This window comes from Dendrobates tinctorius, unplaced genomic scaffold, assembly GCF_039654945.1.
Source record: "Dendrobates tinctorius isolate UK_male_01 unplaced genomic scaffold, ASM3965494v1 ptg000191l, whole genome shotgun sequence".
NCBI lineage: Eukaryota > Metazoa > Chordata > Amphibia > Anura > Dendrobatidae > Dendrobates > Dendrobates tinctorius.
In genome coordinates, this window is record NW_027361858.1 from 16,143,627 (window position 1) to 16,162,771 (window position 19,145).

General features: G+C 45.8%; 1 long non-coding RNA gene across 1 annotated transcript; it reads right to left on the reverse strand.

Moving 5' to 3' along the window:
• Window positions 1-283: 283 nt before the first annotated feature.
• On the reverse strand, window positions 284-16,290 carry LOC141055725 (uncharacterized). The gene is made up of 2 exons (XR_012221523.1): window positions 16,205-16,290; window positions 284-1,364 (listed from the first exon to the last, which is right to left on the reverse strand). It is a non-coding gene; the product is annotated as an uncharacterized lncRNA (long non-coding RNA).
• Between the last annotated feature and the right edge of the window lie 2,855 nt (window positions 16,291-19,145).

Below are 19,145 nucleotides of genomic sequence, written 5' to 3' on the forward strand. Positions count from 1 at the left end.
GGGTGGAAATAATGGCATGCCTACTACACATGTACTTCATCCACATCGCCAGCCCTCTGGACTTAAAGTGCAGGATGTGTTTATTAATTATTTTCTTTCACCAGAGGAATATACTCCATGGCAAGACAATACAATCTCTATGTCGTGATGTTTTTTATTTTTTTTGTGGGCATAAATAAAGTTATGTTAATGTTTGAAGTGTGTGCTATGTTGGCCTAATAATGATTAAAACTTGAAAATAAACACATCATCCATATCGTTAAAACACCACAAAACACTCATATTGAATTAACTTGTTTTAATCAAAACACGTTTTTGGATAGCAAATACACCATATTTGTAGCATAAGACATATTAGGCCAATAAAACTGTGCCTATATAAAACTCCAAAGAAAAAACAAAATACTGTATATGTGACAATGCCACTATGCCTTACAAGTTATGGTAGCTTGGGGGTGGTGATGGCAGGTGGACAGCATGTGAGGATTGGCTGCCTGAGTTTGACCCTGCGACATGGCTGATGATTACCCAGGATTATGGACCAAGGAAGGATCCTGTTGGAGAGCATAGTACTATGAAGTAGGGTATTGATGTTGGTAATGCTGGGTAGTGGTGTGCCTCATTTGTTCATACCCCCCAATATGGCCATGTTGAGCATACCCATGTTGGGATAAACCTCCAACAGTGGGTCTGCTCAAGTGGCCATGTTGGGCAGGTGCAGCAGTATTTGAATATTGTACATGTGTTGGGCGTTGTTGGGTTTTGGCACGTTGTGGCTGAGGTGTTGGCATACATGTGGGAGGTGGCTCAGCAACTGATAGTGCCTGCTCATCTTGTATTCCAGGCATTTAAAGTTGGTTATTGCTTGACATTTGCCACCTTTCTTGGAATACAAATACTGGGTTGGGATTATTTGGTGGTGTGCAAGCATCGATCAAAATTTGGATGCCCCTCTAGCCCACAGCCTCATCTCACTGAGAATTGGTCGTAGGTAGCGTGCCATACTGCATGCATAAGCTTCCTCCCCATCATCATTCACAGTCCGTGAAAGATAGTCCAACACCCCAGTGTCCACTGGTCTCCTGTTGCCTGTGGTGGAAAGCTCCCTCCTGCGTTGGCCACGACATGATATTGCGGCAGTCTGGGGTGATGTATCCAGTGGCAATGTTGGACTGATACTGTGGCTCCGGTCCTTGTCCTCTGGATTGGCCTCCTGTTGTGCCGAAGGCGCTGCTGGTGGCGGTGGTTGGATGCTCGATGATGGTGCCGATGATGGGCCAGCCACTTCTTCACCTTCACCAACTGGGTCAATGTTCACCTCTGAGTCGGAAGCAGTTTCCCTCTCGGTAAGGTTTGAGTCAGTTCTGTTTTTAAGCACAAAGTAGAAAAAAAAACATAACAAGATTTGCCAGTAAGGCAATATGTAAAATGTGGGGTCATTCATGCACTTAAGGTCTGAGATAGAGTACATAACAGGAGCCAGAAAATTAAGTCTGTCATAATATAGTAGATATTTCCTTTTTTGGGGGATGCATCACCACTCCTGGCCTGCTGCTGTCACTAACATCGGTACTGGTCTCGGCAGCTGCACCACCGCTTAGTGACATCAGTGACTGCAAAGTAACACAATAAAGGTTTTAACTTTCAATTACACTGTTTGTCTTGCAAAATGTAGGCTATAGTGTAATGTCTGAAATTGGCCAGATATTACAAACAAAATCACATATCATGATGTTATGTTCATTTGTTGCTTCATGTGGAACTTTTTATATTACTTTTTTTATGATTGTACTTACTAATTTCTTGCTGGACCTCACGAGGACTTTCCTCAAAATTGGGTAACATTTGGGTGCAGATTCGCTTCCATGGGCACCCTTTCGTGCACGGTCAGAATAATGTACGTCACGCTGGTCTCATAGTTCTGGCCTCTCCTGAACCAGAAATATGAGCACCTTGACATTTATGTGTCTGGTCATGCTGCTGAACTCCATGGAGGCGTGTTCCTGGATTTTTTTAGAGGTTGCCAGGGACATTTGCATGCCAAAGCTTCCTGATAATGGATGAGCAATTTCCTGTCACCTGGAAAATGCTTGCGTATTTCTCACAAGTCACATGGATGGTCCGTGTGGTGTGCGATTTTTTTCTCGCACCCACAGACTTGCATTGGTGAGACTTGGCCGATACATGTGTACAATTGCAAATAAATTGTGAAGGGAGCTGCCCCATAGATTAACAGAGGTCCGAGTACAATGCAATGTTTTATCGCATAGCACTTGCCCATATTCCTCGCTAGTGTGACTCCAGCCTAAGGAAAAGTATTAGCACTTGTAAATTGTGTCGTTTGCATATCTCTGCAGGGTTTGCACCAGTTGCACCAGTTGCACAACTGCAAAATAAAGATATGCTATTTATTTAACCATTAGAAATTTTTAACAAATTTCTATTGCCTTTATGAGACATGCCAACAGCAGATTCAGGGAAATTACTGGTAAACAGTGACAATTGCTTATCTCTGCATGCTTGGCGCCAGTCACACAACTGCTACATAAAGATACGCTGTTTATTTAACCAATAGGAAATTAGTATGTTTTTAGATCACTTTTACGACACACACCGACAACAGATTAAGGCCGGGGTCACACTTGCGTTGAATATGGACGAGTGCTACGTGCTATTGTTTAGTATATGCTGGTACTAACTAATATTATTTGGCTCAAAAAACAGCTGTTTTGTATATTATGGTAGTGGATGAAACCCTGTCTATCTCTCCCTAATTAAACAGTCTGATCCTAAGGCTGGGGTCAGACTTGCGAGAAACTCGCACGAGTCTCGCACGTCAATACCTGACACTGCCGCTGGCACTTGGGACCGGAGCGTTCAGCTGCATAGAAATATATGCAGCTGAACACTCTGATCCGAGTACCAGAGGCAGTGCTGGGTTTTGACGTGCGAGACTCATGCGAGTTTCTTGCAAGTCTGACTGTGGCGTAAACTATACAATACAATGCAAACTAGCAGAGATCTCCAACATGTACTTGCAATGATGATAATAACACCAAGGTGCCTGCCTTTCACTCTCCCTCATATGAAATCTCTCCCTACGCTATCTCCAGCTAAAAGAGAACTAATCTTCACCCTCATGAGCTCTTAAAAGAGCATTTTGGAATCATAAACTCTCCCTATATGCTGATTTCATTCTCCCTACACTCACAGTATGCTCTCACTATGCAATGTGTGCAAGATGGCGCCGGCAGGGATTTAATATCCCCTAAGACACTGTAAGGCCTGACAATCAAAGTAACGCCACACCAAAGATGGCGCTGTGATTGGCAAGCAAGCCCAGCATGTCCACTGGCTGAAAATAAAGCACCAAACATGCTGGGCGGGTCACTCAAATAAATTGAGGCAAATAACAAATTACTCGCTGAGTAGCGAATAGCCCGAATAGCATACTATTTGTGTGATTAACGAAAAGTGCCAAATGTATTCACTTATCACTAGTGTTGAGCGATACCTTCCGATATCGGGAATTATCGGATCGGATTGGATCGGACCGATACCCCAAAAATATCGGATATCGCCGATTCCGATACCGGAAACCAATGCAAGTCAATGGGACACAAATATCGGAATGAAAATAAACCCTTACTTTCCTTGTAGGTTAATTCTACACGAAGGAAAACAACTAAGAATAATGTAGAATGTACTGGGAGAGGTGGAGGAGACATTAAAGGCATAGAGGTTTAGCACAATCAAATGGAATAGCAGAAATTAATTTTTTTTTAAGACGTTCGGAGTTACAAAGATATTGACTATGTTAAGCTTTTTTATATTTTGTCAGCTATTTGTTTCACTACTTCCATGCTCTTCAACTTCTTTTTTACTTCTCCCACACTTTCTCCTTCAACATCCTCTTCAGGGTCATCTTCTTGGTCTTCGTCGGGGTGGTCTTCAGGGTCGTCGTCTCCAGGGTCGTCGTTTTTGGGGTCGTCGTCTTCTTTGGGGTGGCCTTCAGGGTCATTGTCTTCAGAGTCATCGTTTTCGGGGTCGTCATCTTCGGGGTGGTCTTCAGGGTCGTCATCTTTAGAGTCATTGTCAGGGAGATCCAGAGTGATTACCAAAAACCATTTCAAAAAGCTTGAACTTGGAAATGTAGCAGAAGGTACAAGAAGGCTGAGGAACTGCTGAGAACCAGCTGACGGTACTGGAACCTGGATGGGTAGCCAAAGGTACAAGAGCCAATGGAACTACCGAGGACCAGCTGATGGTACTGGAACCCGGTTACTAAGCAGGAGGTACCTGTGGCAGAAAGCACTACCAAGGATCAGCAGACATTTGGTGGAACTCGGATACCGAGAAGGAGGCACCTAAGCCAAAGGCTCTGCCTGGAACCAGCTGACGTTACTGGAACCCAGGGGGACATATTCAAGATTGACTTCCAAAGAACCAGCTAATGGTACTGGAACTCAGATAGGCAGCAGAAGGTACATATGAAAAAAAAGTTGCAAGGCCGTGAGCCGGCCGCAGTTACCGAAACCCACAGTCCTTCAGGGGGAGCTTGTTTTATTGGCACTACGGAACCAGCCTTCATTGCCAGATCCCGCAGCCCACATAGGAAGCACCTAAACTGCAGGCACCACAGACTCGGCTAACCCGACCGCAACACGACAATATTGGAGGCAAAGTGTCGTTGACACTACCCAGAAACAGCTGGTGTGCTGGAACCAGGCTGGGCAGGAGGGAGCACCCGTGCCAAAGACACTTCTGAGCAGCAACTGGCGGTGTTGGAGACCAAGGATTATAGTAAAAACAGAGTTTAGCCAGAGCCCTAATTGGAGCAAGTTTAATATCTGTAGTAGTGTGAATGTGGACAGAGCTGAAGGAATTGCTGGACACACAGCAGGGGATCAGCTGACGTTACTGAACCCCAATAACACTGGAGCATGTGTTGACTGTGCAGACGGCACTTATGAGCAGCAACTGGCGGTGTTGGAGTCCAGGGATTACAGTTCAGGTGGTAGAAACATGAACACAAGAGGAGACCTGGATACTGTTGCCAACCAATTATTTAATCTGGAAGACGACTGGCAAATTCCTGAGAGATCCAGGCCTTGTTCATTTTCAGAAAAGTAAGCCGGTCAACGTTATCGGAGGATAGTCTCATGCGACGGTCTGTTAGCACACCACCTGCGGCACTAAAGACGCATTCCGATAATACACTAGCAGCAGGGCAAGCCAGCACCTCCAATGCATTAGCCAAGCTCTGGCCATGTATCCAGCTTAGAGACCCAAAACTTTAGGGGAGAAGGGCCGTGTGGGAGAACACTGAGAGGGCAAGACATGTAGTCTGTCACCATCTGACGGAAACGTTGCCTCCTGCTGACTGGAGCCATCTGTGATGCTGTAGACATTTGTGGCAGGGACACAAAACTTTGTCACATTTGGGCCATACTGGTCTTGCCTTGTGCTGAGGCGCTGCCTCTGCTCCCTCTTTGTGCAGAGCTTCCTCCACTGCCTCAACGCACTGAGCTGCTTTGTGAAGCACTAGCAGCACTGCTCTCGGGTGGAATGGAGAACATGATGGAATGCACCAGTGTGTTTTGGTACTCCCGCATTTTACGCTCCCGGTTCAACAGTGTTATGAGGCTTTGTAAGTTGTCCCGGTAGCGAGGATCTAGGAGGGTGTACACACAATAATCAGCCGTGTTGAGAATGTGGGCGATGCGGCGGTCGTTTCTCAGGCACTGCAGCATGAAATCAACCATGTGCTGCAGACTGCCAACTGGCCAAGAAACGCTGTCCACTGCTTGAAGCGTCATCTCTGCCTGCTCTGCATCACCCCACCCTCGCTCTACATACTGACTACTAGAGCATTGTGTACCTCCCTCCTCTGGACAGATGTCTTCCTCCTCCATTGACTCCTCCTCATCCTCCTCACAAAGTGTCCTCTGCCTAGGCCTTTGTGAGGAACCACGTTGCGCAGACTGTCAAGAAGCAGATGGCATTTGTGACTCCTCATCCTCCACCTCTTCCGCAACCTCATCCCTTAGTGCTTGCAGTGTTTTGTCAAGCAGGCAGATAAGGGGGATAGTCATGCTGACTAGTGCATCATCTGCACTCGCCATCCACGTGGAATCATCGAAGGCACACAAGATGTGGCAGATGTTCTTCATAGAGGCCCACTCAGTGGTGGTGAAATGTGAACGGCGCGCAGTGCGACTTGTTTGCGCCTGATGCAGCTGGTACTCCATTACTGCTGCCTGCTGCTCACACAACCTCTCCAACATATGTAACGTTAAATTCCACCTGGTGGGTAGGTCAAATATGATGCGATGTTGCGGAAGGCGGAATTGGCGCTGCATAGCTGCAATGCGAGATCTTGCCATGCTGGAACGCCGCAAGTGAGCGCACTCTATGCGGACCTTGTGCAGCAGTGCATCAAGATTCGGATAGTCCCTCAAAAAACTCTGCATGACCAAGTTGAGCACATGTGCCAAACTTGGGATGTTCGTGAGGTTGCCTAGGCCCAGAGCTGACACCAGATTTCGGCCATTGTCACACACTACCATGCCTGGCTGGAAATTCGCTGGCACAAACCACACGTCGTTCTCCTGCATGATGGCATTCCAGAGCTCCTGCGCTGTGTGGCTTTGATTTCCCAAAGAAATTAATTTCAATACGGCCTGTTGACATTTGGCCACGGCTGTGCTCATATCGGTCGTAACAGGTAAGCGTTCACGGGTCCATGTGAAGGTAGACTGTGACGGCTCCTGCAGCGCTGATTCAGAGGAACTGGAGTATGAGGAGGAGTCAATGTGTACAGACTGGATTCCTGCAATCCTTGGAGTTGGCAGAACACGTACAGCGCCACTCTCAAGATCTGTACCCGGCTCCACAACATTTACCCAATGGGCAATGAGGGAAAGATATCGTCCCTGTCCATGGTTACTGGTCCACGCATCAGTGGTCAGGTGGACCTTGCTACTGACGGCGTTTAGTAGCGCATGTTTAATTTTTCCCTCCACATCCTTTTGCAGGGCAGGGACGGCTTGCCTGCTGAAATAAAAGCGGCTGGGCACGTTGTATTGTGGGACTGCCAATGCCATGAAGTTACGGAAGGTGTCAGTCTCCACCAGCCTGAACGAGAGCATTTCAAGGGACAGTAGTTTTGCAATGCCAGCATTCAGAGCCTGTGCTCGGGGATGGTTTGCCGAGTATGGCTGCCTTTTCTCCCATGCCTGTGCTACCGATGGCTGTAGAGTGGCCTGGGAGTGTGAGGATGACAGGGAACGTGGTGCTGTGGGTGGAATGTCACTGGGTCTCTGGACAACAGTGCCAGAGGTTTTTCCATGGCCATCCTGTGAGGAAGCCGAACCAGCTGTGTGTGAGCTGAAGGAAGAGGCTACAACATGAGCTGAAGAAGTGGTAGGTGGTGCTGTAGGTTGGCCTATGTCTTCAGTGTGTCTTTGTAACTCCACCGCGTGCTTGGTCCGCACATGTTTCCACATATTTGTGGTATTGAGGTTGCTGACACTTTTCCCTCTTTTCACTTTCTGATTACACAGCTTGCATTTGACAAAGCAAATGTCATCTGCAACTGTGTCAAAAAAGGACCACGCACTGCAAGTCCTGGGAGCGCCCGTTTCGGCTTTTGGAAGAGGAATGCTCCTAATGGGTGCCGAAGTGGAGGCTACAGGCAACCAAGTCTGTCCCCTCCCTCTCCCTCCTATTTTGGCCGTTCGGGGAATCTCTTCCTCAGAGCTGCTCCCACCACCTTCCTGTTCCTCACGCCATGATGGGTCAAGAACTTCATCATCTACACTCCCCTCTTCAAACACCTGCTTCTCCTGGGTAGTCTCGCCAGCACAGTAAGCACCAGAAAGTGGCACCTGAGTCTCATCATCTGATGCGTACTTAGGTGTGCTGACCATAGGCATTGGCCCACCCACCTTTTCAGATTCAGAGGGACAAAGCAGTTGCGCATCTCTGCATACTCCCTCTTCTTCACATTCTAGAATGCTGCTTGGCTGACCCCCTGTTTCCAAGCCAAGAGATTCAGAGAACAGAAGTAGAGATGGCTCCTGTCCAGGGCTCTCTGACTGCCTGGGCAATTTGGCAGGTGGTGAAGAGACCGATGGTTGCTCTTCAGTGCTCTGGCCCTGAGAGGATGTGGAAATAATTGAAGTCAATGTGTTAGCTGCCATCCATCCGACAACGGCTTCAATTTGTTCATCCCGCAGCAGTGGGGTTCGGCGAGGTCCTACAAAGCTGCGCATAAAGGACTGTTCCCTGGTAAAACTGGGGGATGCTGAGTCACTGGTGCCCGCAGCAGGCACAGAATCCCCACGTCCTCTCCCTGCTGAAACTCCACGCCCACGACCACGTGCCTTACTCCCTGCCTTCTTCATCTTGGTAGACTGATAAAGATAGGCAGAAAAGTACAAAGGGGGGCTTAGTGTGCTTATTCTTGAACAGTTGCTAACAGGTATAAGGAACACTAATTTTATAAAGTGTGTGGACTACACTTTAATATGAGCTAATGTGGCCTACACAACTGTCAAGTGGAGTGTTTGGTGAACTTTATTTACGTGTTTTTTTTTAAAAAAAAAACAAAAAGGATGTGACCAAAGATGTGAAAACGATAGTATCACTAACTTTTTGGAGCTATTACAATTCAGGAAGGTAACCTACAATGCAATAGATGAGGCTCCAAAAAATAGGCTAATACTAATCTGGCTGGGGCTGGAAGGCACAAGCCAGAAAAAAGGCTCCTCTATCTAGTCCTATATAGTGTTTGCAACCAATCTAGCTGCATACAGATGGAAGCACACTAATAGGAGAAATTCTGGAAAAATAAGCAGCACTACAGCAAAAAAGAACAATGTGTGAGGCAGTGACGCACGCTGAGCGGACTACAACCAGAGATGGGTGCAGAACACACTACAGCGTGAGCTGCACTCACACACAGAGACCTCACAGACAGCCGTGAACAGTGCAGAGAACTGTGCACTAGCACTGAAAGGCTGCAGAAAGGCTCCGCTGTCTACTCCTATATAGTGTTTGCAACCAATGTAGATGGATAAGGATGGATGCACACTAATAGGAGAATTAATGAAAAATGAGCAGCAATAAAACAAAAATAAATATGTATGAGGCAGTGACGCACGCTGAGAGGCCTACAACCAGAGGTGGCTGCAGGACACACTACACAGCGTGAGCTGTGCTCACACAGACCTTGCAGACAGCTGTGAATAGCGCTGCAAGGCAAAAGAAAGCTACAGTGGTTGATAATGTAGCCTGGGTAAAGCACAATATTATATAGAAAATTGCTATCTCTAACTGTCCCTCAGAGTCTTGAACAGTAGTGTGTCCCTAACTGAATTCACAGCAGAGTGAACCCAAAATGGCGGCGGCTTTAATAGCGCATCATGACATCATTTCAGCAGCCAATCACAGCCATGCCTTTAGTTAACATGCCTACATGCCTAACAGGATGTGCCCACACTTCTGAGGATTCCTCATTGGCTGAATCAAATCAAACTGGCTCATAGCATTATGGGAACTTCCGATTCCGGTATTCGATATGCAAAAAGTATCGTAACTCAGTATTGGAATTCCGATACCGCGAATATCGGCCGATACCCGATATTTGCGGTATCGGAATGCTCAACACTAGTACTGATATTTAACAGTGATTTTGTTAAGGGAACGATAGTCAATACATGGCCTTAATGAGCCATCTTTCTTGGCCGCAAAAAAAACCCAGCACCTAAAGGTGAAGAGGATGGTCTAATATGACCCTTCTCCAACGACTCCTTGATATAACATCGCATAGCATCATGTTCAGGTACAGATAAGTTGAAAAGCCGACCCTTGGGAAATTTACACCTGGGCATTAACTCAATTGCACAGTCATAACTCCTATGAGGAGGCAAAGACGCAGACTTACTCTCACTAAATACATCAGAAAAATCAGCCAAAGTCAGGAATATCATGAGACTGGGGAGAGGTGGAGAAAAGAGGAGTGTCACTAAGTACACATTGACAACCCCAACTCACCACAGACACAGATTTCCTATCCAAAACAGGATTATGAGTTTGCAACCAATGAAAACCCAGAACATTAGTATCATGCAAATTGTGCAACACCAAGAATTTACAATTTTCTTGGTGGTCCAGGGCGACCCACGTTATCACCAGGGTCCCAAACATCAATACCCCTCAAAGGGATAGGAGTCCGCAGGGGTATCATGGGAAAACCACAGCGTTTAGCAAAGTCCAAATCCATCAGATTCAAAGCTGCTCTTGAATCAACAAAAGCCTTAGCGGAAAATGTAGACAAGGAGCAGATCAGGGTAATTGCCAAAAGGAACTTAGGCTGTACACTGCCCACCGCAAATGTGTGAGCAAAACGCTTTTCTCGTTTAGGGCAGACAGAAATAGTATGAGATGCGTCCCCACAGAAAAAACACCACTTATTACGCCTTCTAAACTCCTGACATTGCGCCCTAGACAAAACCCTACCGCATTGCATGGTTTCAGAAGTTCGTTCGAAAGGCGGCAACCATCTCATGTTGTTTTACGTTCACGTAAACGCCGATCAATTTGAATGGCCAATGACATAGAGTCATCAAGACCAGAGGGAACAGGAAATCCCACCATAACATCTTTTACGGTTTCTGCCAAACCCTTCCAAAAGAGAGCTGCTAGGGCATCGTCATTCTATTTAGTAAGGACCGCCCACTTTTGGAATTTTTGACAATATAACTCTGCAGAATCCTGACCCTGGTTCAATGCCAATAAGGTTTTCTCAGCTTGATCAATAGCATGAGGTTCATCATACAACAACCCCAAGGCTTGAAAAAACGCGTCCACATTAGCCAGAATAGGATCTCCGGGTGTCAAAGAAAAGGCCCAATCCTGGGGATCGCCGCACAACAGCGAGATGATAATTTTAACCTGCTGCACAGAGCTCCCCGATGAGTTAGGTTTCAAAGGAAAAAATAGTTTACAATTATTCTTAAAATTGAAAAATTTAGACCAATCCCCAGAAAACATCAGGAGTAGGGATTTTTGGTTCAACAGCAGATGATTGCGCGAGATAAGCAGAAATTCCCCGCACTTCAGCAGCGAGCTGCTCAACACGATCAGACAATTGCTTTGTCTCCATTTAAACAAAAAATATCCTCCTACAGCCCCAGAGAAAAAAAAAGAGGAAAAAATATATATATAAAAAAAATTCTGACACTTTTTTTTAAAATTCTTTCCTTCTTTAGAGTACCCTAGAGTCTACAGTAAGGCTGGTGATTCTGTTATGAATGGGTCACCGAGAAGGATGGCAGGCCCAGGCTAAGCCACAGAACACCAGAGAGGTTGGTAACTAAGCGGATTGCAGACCCCTGATCCTATCCACACAACTAGCAGTAGCCGTGGAGCGTACCAACGATGATCCTAGATGCCTCGGCACAGCCGGAGAGCTAACTAAGCCTAAAACAAGAAAGGGGAAATCTAAACTGCCCCGGAGCAAGCCCCAAAGGAATAGATAACCCCCAAACATATATTGTCGGTGAGACAAGATGAAAACACAAATGCAGGCAGGAAAATAGACTGAGCAAATGATGGGGCCCACACTGACTAGACAGGGCAGGAAAGGAATGACACTGTCCGCAATCACTCAAAAAACCCTGCAAAAAGTCCAACACGTCTGATGCACAAAAAACACTGAAGTCGCACGACTTCGCCCGCACTATATCAGCACTCTGGTATATTCTGAAAGCAAAGCAAAAAGATACCAATATAACAAGGGACAAAACAAATTGGCACAAGCAGTAACATATGGGCGGTGATTCAGCCCAGCCCCAACCGGAGCTGGCTGAACCGCACAAAGCAGATATAGACAAAATCAGATCAAATGCAAACAGAATAGCAAATGAACCACTTAGCTGAACCATGCAGGGACAGCGCAGGAGACATCAGACCTCAGAAGGCAAAGGAAGAAAATCACCAGCAGGGATAGAGGGAGTCAGCTGTCCCAAATCCCAATCTGAAACCCCAGATCTCCAGCCGTCATCCTCATTATCAGGTGGCCAACCCCTGCCAACCAGATCAGCCCCACCACCCCCAGCAACCACCAGAGGGAGCCCAGAAAGAGAACTCGCAACCTCTCTGTCAATCTGACCAGCTCCACTACCTTCAGTAATAACAAGAGGGAGACCAGAAAGAGAATTCACAACACGATTGGGTGACTAGCAAATAAGTATAAAGGAGAGAAGGAGGGAAGATATTGGGATATTAGTTTGGAAATATACTTAGGAAAAAGGTTATGGATGGCTTTGTAGGTCAGTATTAGTAGTTTAAACTGGATACGCTGAGAAATTGGGAGCCAGTGAAGGGATTTTGAAAGAGGAGGAGCAGGAATGTAGCGAGGAGAGGTTAATTAGTCGGGCAGCACAGTTAAAGATGGAGTAGAGGGGTACAAAAGTGTTAGAAGGTAGGCCACAGAGGAGGATGTTGCAGTAGTCGAGGCAGAAGATGATTAAGGTATGCACAAGCATTTTAGTAGAGTGAGGGTTGAGGAAAGGATGGATCCTGGAAATATTTTTGAGCTGGAGGTGACAGTAGGTGGAGAGAGCTTGGATGTGCGGTTTAAAGAACAAGGCAGAGAGAAGGGTTACTCTGAGGCAGTGGATTTCCGGGACAGGGGAAAGTGTGATGTCATTTATTGTGATAGATAGATCAGACAGGGAAGATATTCAAGATGGAGGAAAGATAATTAGTTCAGATTTGTACACATTGAGCTTCAGGGAGCGAGAGGAGAATAAGGAGGATATGGCTGATAGACACTCTGGGATTCTGGACAGCAGAGACGTGACATCTGGGCCAGAGAGGTACATCTGAGTGTCATCAGCATATAAATGGTACTGGAAGCCATAGAACTTTATGAGTTATCCCAGGCCAAGGGTATAGCTTGAGAAGAGAAAGGGTCCTAGGACAGAGCCTTGATGGTCACCAACAGAGAGAGGGCGAGAAGAGGAGGTTGTGTGGGAGTAGGAAATGCTAATTGTGCAGTTGGTAAGGTATGAGGAGATCCAGAATAGGGCAAGGTCTTTGACACCAAAGGAAGAGAGGATCTGTAGTAAGAGGCAGTGGTCAATTGTGTCAAAGGCATGGGACAGCTCAAGAAGGAGGAGTATAGAGAATTGTTTGTTAGCTTTGGCTGTAAGTCATTAGTAAGTTTAGTCAGGGCTGTCTCAGTCGAATAGTGAGGGCGGAACCCAGGTTGTAGGCTGTCGAAGAGCGAGTTAGATGCAAAGTGAGAAGAAAGTTCAGCATGGATGTGCTGCTCCAGAAGTTTGGAAGCAAATGGGAGCAAAGATATGGGGCGTTAGCTGAACATAGTGCTCTAGTCAAGGGATTACTTTTTGAGAATAGGTGTGATTGTGGCATGTTTGAAAGCAGAGGGGAAGGTACCAAAAGTTAGTGATAGGTCGAAGAGATGGGTTAGGGATGTGATAAGTGTAGGTTGGGGAGGAGATGGGATTGGGTCAAGTGCACAAGTGATGAGGTGTGATTTGGAGAGAAGATGAGCAAGCTCTTCAGTGATTTTGGAGCGGGAAGTTATGGGGTTAGGGCATTGGTCTGGTATACAAAGGAGTTGTGGTGGTCAGACAACAAAGACTTGCCTTGCTTGGCCTATCTTAATTTTGAAGTGTGTGGCAAAGTCCTCATCAGAGATTAGGGAAAACGGAGGGGGCAGTGGTGGGCATAGGAGGGAGATAAAAGTGTTGAACAACTGTTTGAGGTTGTGGAATAAGGAAGATAAGAGGGATGTTAAGTAGGCCTGTTTAGCAGAGGTGAGAGCCAATTTGAATGAGACTGTTGCTTGTTTGAATGTAGTGAAGACATCTTGCAGATGCGTTTTCTTCCAACGCCACTCTGCAATTCTGGATACTTGCCAAAGCTTTTTATTGATGTTATTGTGCCAGGGTTGTCTATTGATTTGTCGCTGTCTGCTATGCATGACAGGGGCGACCGAGTCGATGGCTGATGCAAGAGTGGCATTGTAGAAAGCAGAGGCACTGTCGGTGTCATGGAGTGAAGATATGGAGGACAGTGGTAGAATAGAATCAGAGAGTGTGCGAGTGTCTAGATATGCGAGTTTCCTGCAAGGGTACGCAAGTTGGTGAACATAGGTGACAGGTGAGAAGGACAGTGATGAGAATGTGAGTAGATGGTGGTAAGATAAAGATAGAGTGAGAGGGGAGGTTGAGAAGTTAGATAGGGAGCAGAGAAACGTGAAGACCAGGTCTAATGTATGTCCGTTTGTGTGGGTTGATGAGGAGGACCACTGAGTAAGTCCAAAAGATGAAGTGAGTGACAGGAGTTTGGAGGCTGCCGACTGGTGGGTGTCCATGGGGATGTTGAAGTCACCCATGATGATGGTGGGAATATCAGCAGAGAGAAAGTGAAGAAGCCAGGTGGAAAGCTGGTCAATAAAGGGAGTGGTCAGACCTGGAGGTCGGTTTACGACAGCCACTTGGAGGTTGCAGCGAGAGTAGATGTGGACAGAGTGGACATCAAAAGAGGGGAGGATAAGGGAGGGAAGAGGTGGGATTTGGTTAAAGGTACAATTGGAAGAAAGGAGAAGGCCCACTCCTCCACCATGTTTATGCCAGGGTGAGGAGTGTGGGGGACGTGGAGGCTGCTGTAACAGCGTAGCAGGGGAGGCTGTGTCGGAGGGTATCAGCCATGTTTTGGTGAGGCCCAGGAAGGAAAAATCACGAGAGGTAAAGAGGTAGTGAATCAGATGGCGTTTATTGCAGATGGAGTGGGCATTCCAGAGTGATCCAGAGAGAGGGAGCAAGGTTGTGGGTGTCAAGGGCATGGATTTGAAGTGGGCAAGATTTTGGGAGTTTATACTGGGTTGGGAGCAATAGGAGGGGGAAATAATGGAAGGTATGAGCTGTGGGAGTCCTGGATTGGGAGATATGTCGCCAGCAGTGAGGAGAAGCAGAGAGAGCAGGTGGGAGAAGGAGAGTGGGCTGCTTGTTTTATGTTTTAGTAGAAAAGATGTGATGTTGAGGAGGAGGACTGTGGAGGAGGTCAGGTGGGGATGCAAGTGGGATGGAGAGATTATTATTCGATGTGATGATGTTGGGGTTTAAGGATAGCGAAGGAGAGTGAGGGGTAATGGAGCCAAAATTGTTAGGGCATATATTAGCATGGTGAGAGTAAGTGTGGAGGAAGAGAAAGAAATTTAGTACATTTAATAAAAGTGGTTAGTCATACCTTCTGTTCCATTCTGGTTTATTTCTGGGAATTTTTCTGCTGTATACTTAAAGAGCCATACTTATAGAGCCAGATCACAGTCAGACAGACCTGCGACTCTGCATTTATAACAAGCTAAGTGCACTTGAAATATGTTAGGTGTGATCAGGAGGGAGGGGCAGAATGGAGACCTAAATGACAGACAAGTAGAGTGAAGGGGGTCAGCAAATATGGATGATGATGTTGCAGCCAGGAGACATACCCTAAATGACAGACAAGTACAGAGTGAAGGGGTAGTCAGAAAATATGGATGATGATGTTGCAGCCAGGAGACATGCCATAAATGACAGACAAGAACAGAGTACAGAGTACAGTTGATGTACTTATATAGCAATAAAGGCTTTTCAGAAAGTGCAAAGCCAGAAAATATAATTAGGGCATCCATAGACCCCTGAATATTACAAACACTACATGTGCTGCTGTCATATGGTGGTGTGGAAAAATGTGGGCTAATAGAGGCTTTGTTCATTTTTATGAGAATAAACCTGTCTGCATCCACTTTTGACAGGCAAAAGCGTTTGCCTGTTATGACCCTCCCGGTGGCACTAAAATCACACTCAGACAAGATGTTAGCAGCAGCGCAGCACAACACCTCCAAAGCATAGAGGGACTGCTCATGCCAGGTGTGACGCTTGTCACAACCCACAGACAGGTCGTGACTCGTGAGTCAGCAAAGTCAGAGGTTCCGGGGCCAATACCAAAAGAGCACGTAGTAAACCAAGGGAAAATGCGAAGTCGTAAGTCAGGTCACATGCCAGGGTCAGAGTACCAGAGAAATAGCAGATAAGCAAAGGGAATAGCGGATAACAAGCGGTTAATCAGATCATGGTCCTAAGGTCAGCAGCAGAATATCAGATGCAAAGTGGTAAATACAAACCGGTAGTCAGAACACGGTCCAAAGGTCAGCAGCAGCAGATTAGAACTTACAACACAGGGAACAGGGAGCACAAGCTTAGAACAAGCTTTTGACTGGCAGTAACCTGGGCCAGACAGCTCACCTAAATAGCAGGGCAGCAGGGCAATCACCAAGCACAGGGAGCAACTGTGGAAATCTCTGTCCCTTCCAGTCTCAGATAGGTCAACTGAGCTGTCAATCAAAGCATTAACAGCTTAGCACACCCCAACACAGGATAGGAGGACAGAGCTGTCCATCATCGAGTCCTAGACACTCTGAGCAGAGGAATCGTGAGAGTACCTCCTCTTCAAGAGGGGGTCACCAGACCCCCAGGTTTCCCAGGAAACCTATGATGAAAAGCTCTGACCAAATGATCAGCTTTCACTGAGTGAAACGGAACCCAGGATATCTCATCGGGTTATTATCTCCAGAATCTCATACAGGTCAGTGAATTTTAGATCCAACTTTGACGAAGGTACTTTAACCTCTTCATGACCCAGCCTATTTTGACCTTAATGACCTGGCCATTTTTTGCAATTCTGACCAGTGTCCCTTTATGAGGTAATAACTCTGGAACACTTCAACGCATCTTAGCGATTCTGAGATTGTTTTTTCGTGACATATTGGGCTTCATGTTAGTGGTAAACTTAGGTCGATAATTTTTGCGTTTATTTGTGAAAAAAACAGAAATTTGGCGAAAATTTTGAAAATTTCGCAATTTTCAAATTTTGAATTTTTATTCTGTTAAACCAGAGAGTGATGTTACACAAAATAGTTACTAAATAACATTTCCCACATGTCTACTTTACATCAGCACAATTTTGGAAACAATTTTTTTTTTGTTAGGAAGTTATAAGGGTTAAAAGTTGACCAGCGATTTCTCATTTTTACAACAATATTTACAAAACCATTTTTTTTAGGGACCACCTCACATTTGAAGTCACTTTGAGGGGTCTATATGGCAGAAAATACCCAAAAGTGACACCATTCTAAAAACTGCACCCCTCAAGCTACTCAAAACTATATTCTAGGAGATTATTAACCCTTCAGGTGCTTCACAGGAACTAAAGCAACGTGGAAAGAAAAAATGGACATTTTATTTTTTGCACCTCAAATTTTCTTTTATCATTAATTTTTTTCATTTTCACATGGGCTACAGGATAAAATGGATCCTAAAATTTGTTGGGCAATTTCTCCTGAGTACACTGATACCTCATATGTGGTCATAAACCACTGTTTGGGCGCATGGCAGGGCTCGGAAGGGAAGAAGCACATTTGACTTTTTGAATGGAAAATATGCTGGAATATTTAGCGCTTGCCATGTCGCGTTTGGAGAGTCGCTGTGCGCCTAAGCACTGGAGATTCCCCCCAAGTGACCCCATTTTGGAAACTAGACCCCCCAAGGAACTTATCTACATGCATAGTGATCACTTTGAACCCCCCCAGGTGCTTCACAAATTGATCGGTAAAAAAAAAAAAGTACTTTTTTTTCACAAAAATTTTCTTTTGGTCTCAGTTTTTTCATTTTCACATGGGCAACAGGATAAAATGGATACTAAAATGTGTTGGGCAATTTCTCCTGAGTGCACAGATACCTTATATGTGGTCATAAACCACTCTTTGGGCGCACGGCAGCGTCCGTAAGTGAAGGAGCGCTATTTGACTTTTTGAATGGAAAATTCGCTCCAATCGTTATCGGACACCATGTCGCGTTTGGAGAGCCCCTGTGTACCTAAACATTGGAGCTCCCCCACAAGTGACACCATTTTGGAAACTAGACCCCTTAAGGAACTTAGCTAGATGTGTAGGGAGCACTTTGAACCCCCAAGTGCTTCACAAAAGTTTATAATGTAGAGCAGTGAAAATAAAAAATCATTTTTTTTCCTCAAAAAAGATTTTTTAGCACGCTATTTTTTATTTTCACAAGGGTAACAGGAGAAATTGGACCACAAAAGTTGTTGTCCAGTTTGTCCTGAGTACGCTGGTACCCCAAATGTGGGGGGGAACCACTGTTTGGGCGCACGGCAGGGCTCAGAAGGGAAGGAGTGCCATTTGACTTTTTGAAATGAAAATTAGCTCCAATCGTTAGCGGACACCATGTCGTGTTTGGAGAGCCCCTGTGTGCCTAAACTTTGGAGCTCCCCCACAAATGACCCCAGTATGGAAAATAGACCCCCTAAGGAACTTATCTAGATGCATAGTGAGCACTTTGAACCCCCAGGTGCTTCACAGAAGTTTATAACGCAGAGCCGTGAAAATAAAAAATATTTTTTTTTCTTAAAAAAAATATTTTTAGTCCGCAATTTTTTATTTTCACAGGGGTACCAGGATAAATTGGACCCCAAAAGTTGTTGTACAGTTAGTCCTGAGTACACTGGTACCCCATATGTGGGGGGGGACCACTGTTTGGGCACACGTCGGGGCTCAGCAGGGAGGTAATGACATTTTGAAATGCTGACTTTGATGGCATGGTCTGAGGGTGTCATGTTACATTTGCAGAGCCCCTGTGTGCCTAAACAGTAGAAACCCCCGGCATGTGACCTCATTTTGGAAACTAGACCCCCCAAGGAACTTATCTAGATGTGTGGTGAGCACCTTGAACCCCCAAGTGCTTCACAGAAGTTTATAACGCAGAGCCGTGAAAATAAAAAATCTTTTTTTTTCCTCAAAAAAAAAAAGATTTTTAGCCCGCAATTTTTTTTCACAACAGTAACAGGATGAATTGGACCCCAAAAGTTGTTGTACAATTTGTCCTGAGTACGCTGATACCCCATATGTGGGGGGAACCACTGTTTGGGCACACGTCAGGGCTTGGAAGGGAAGTAGTGACATTTTGAAATGCTGACTTTGATGGCATGGTCTGCGGGCGTCATGTTACATTTGCAGAGCCCTTGATGTACCTAAACTGTTGAAACCCCCCACA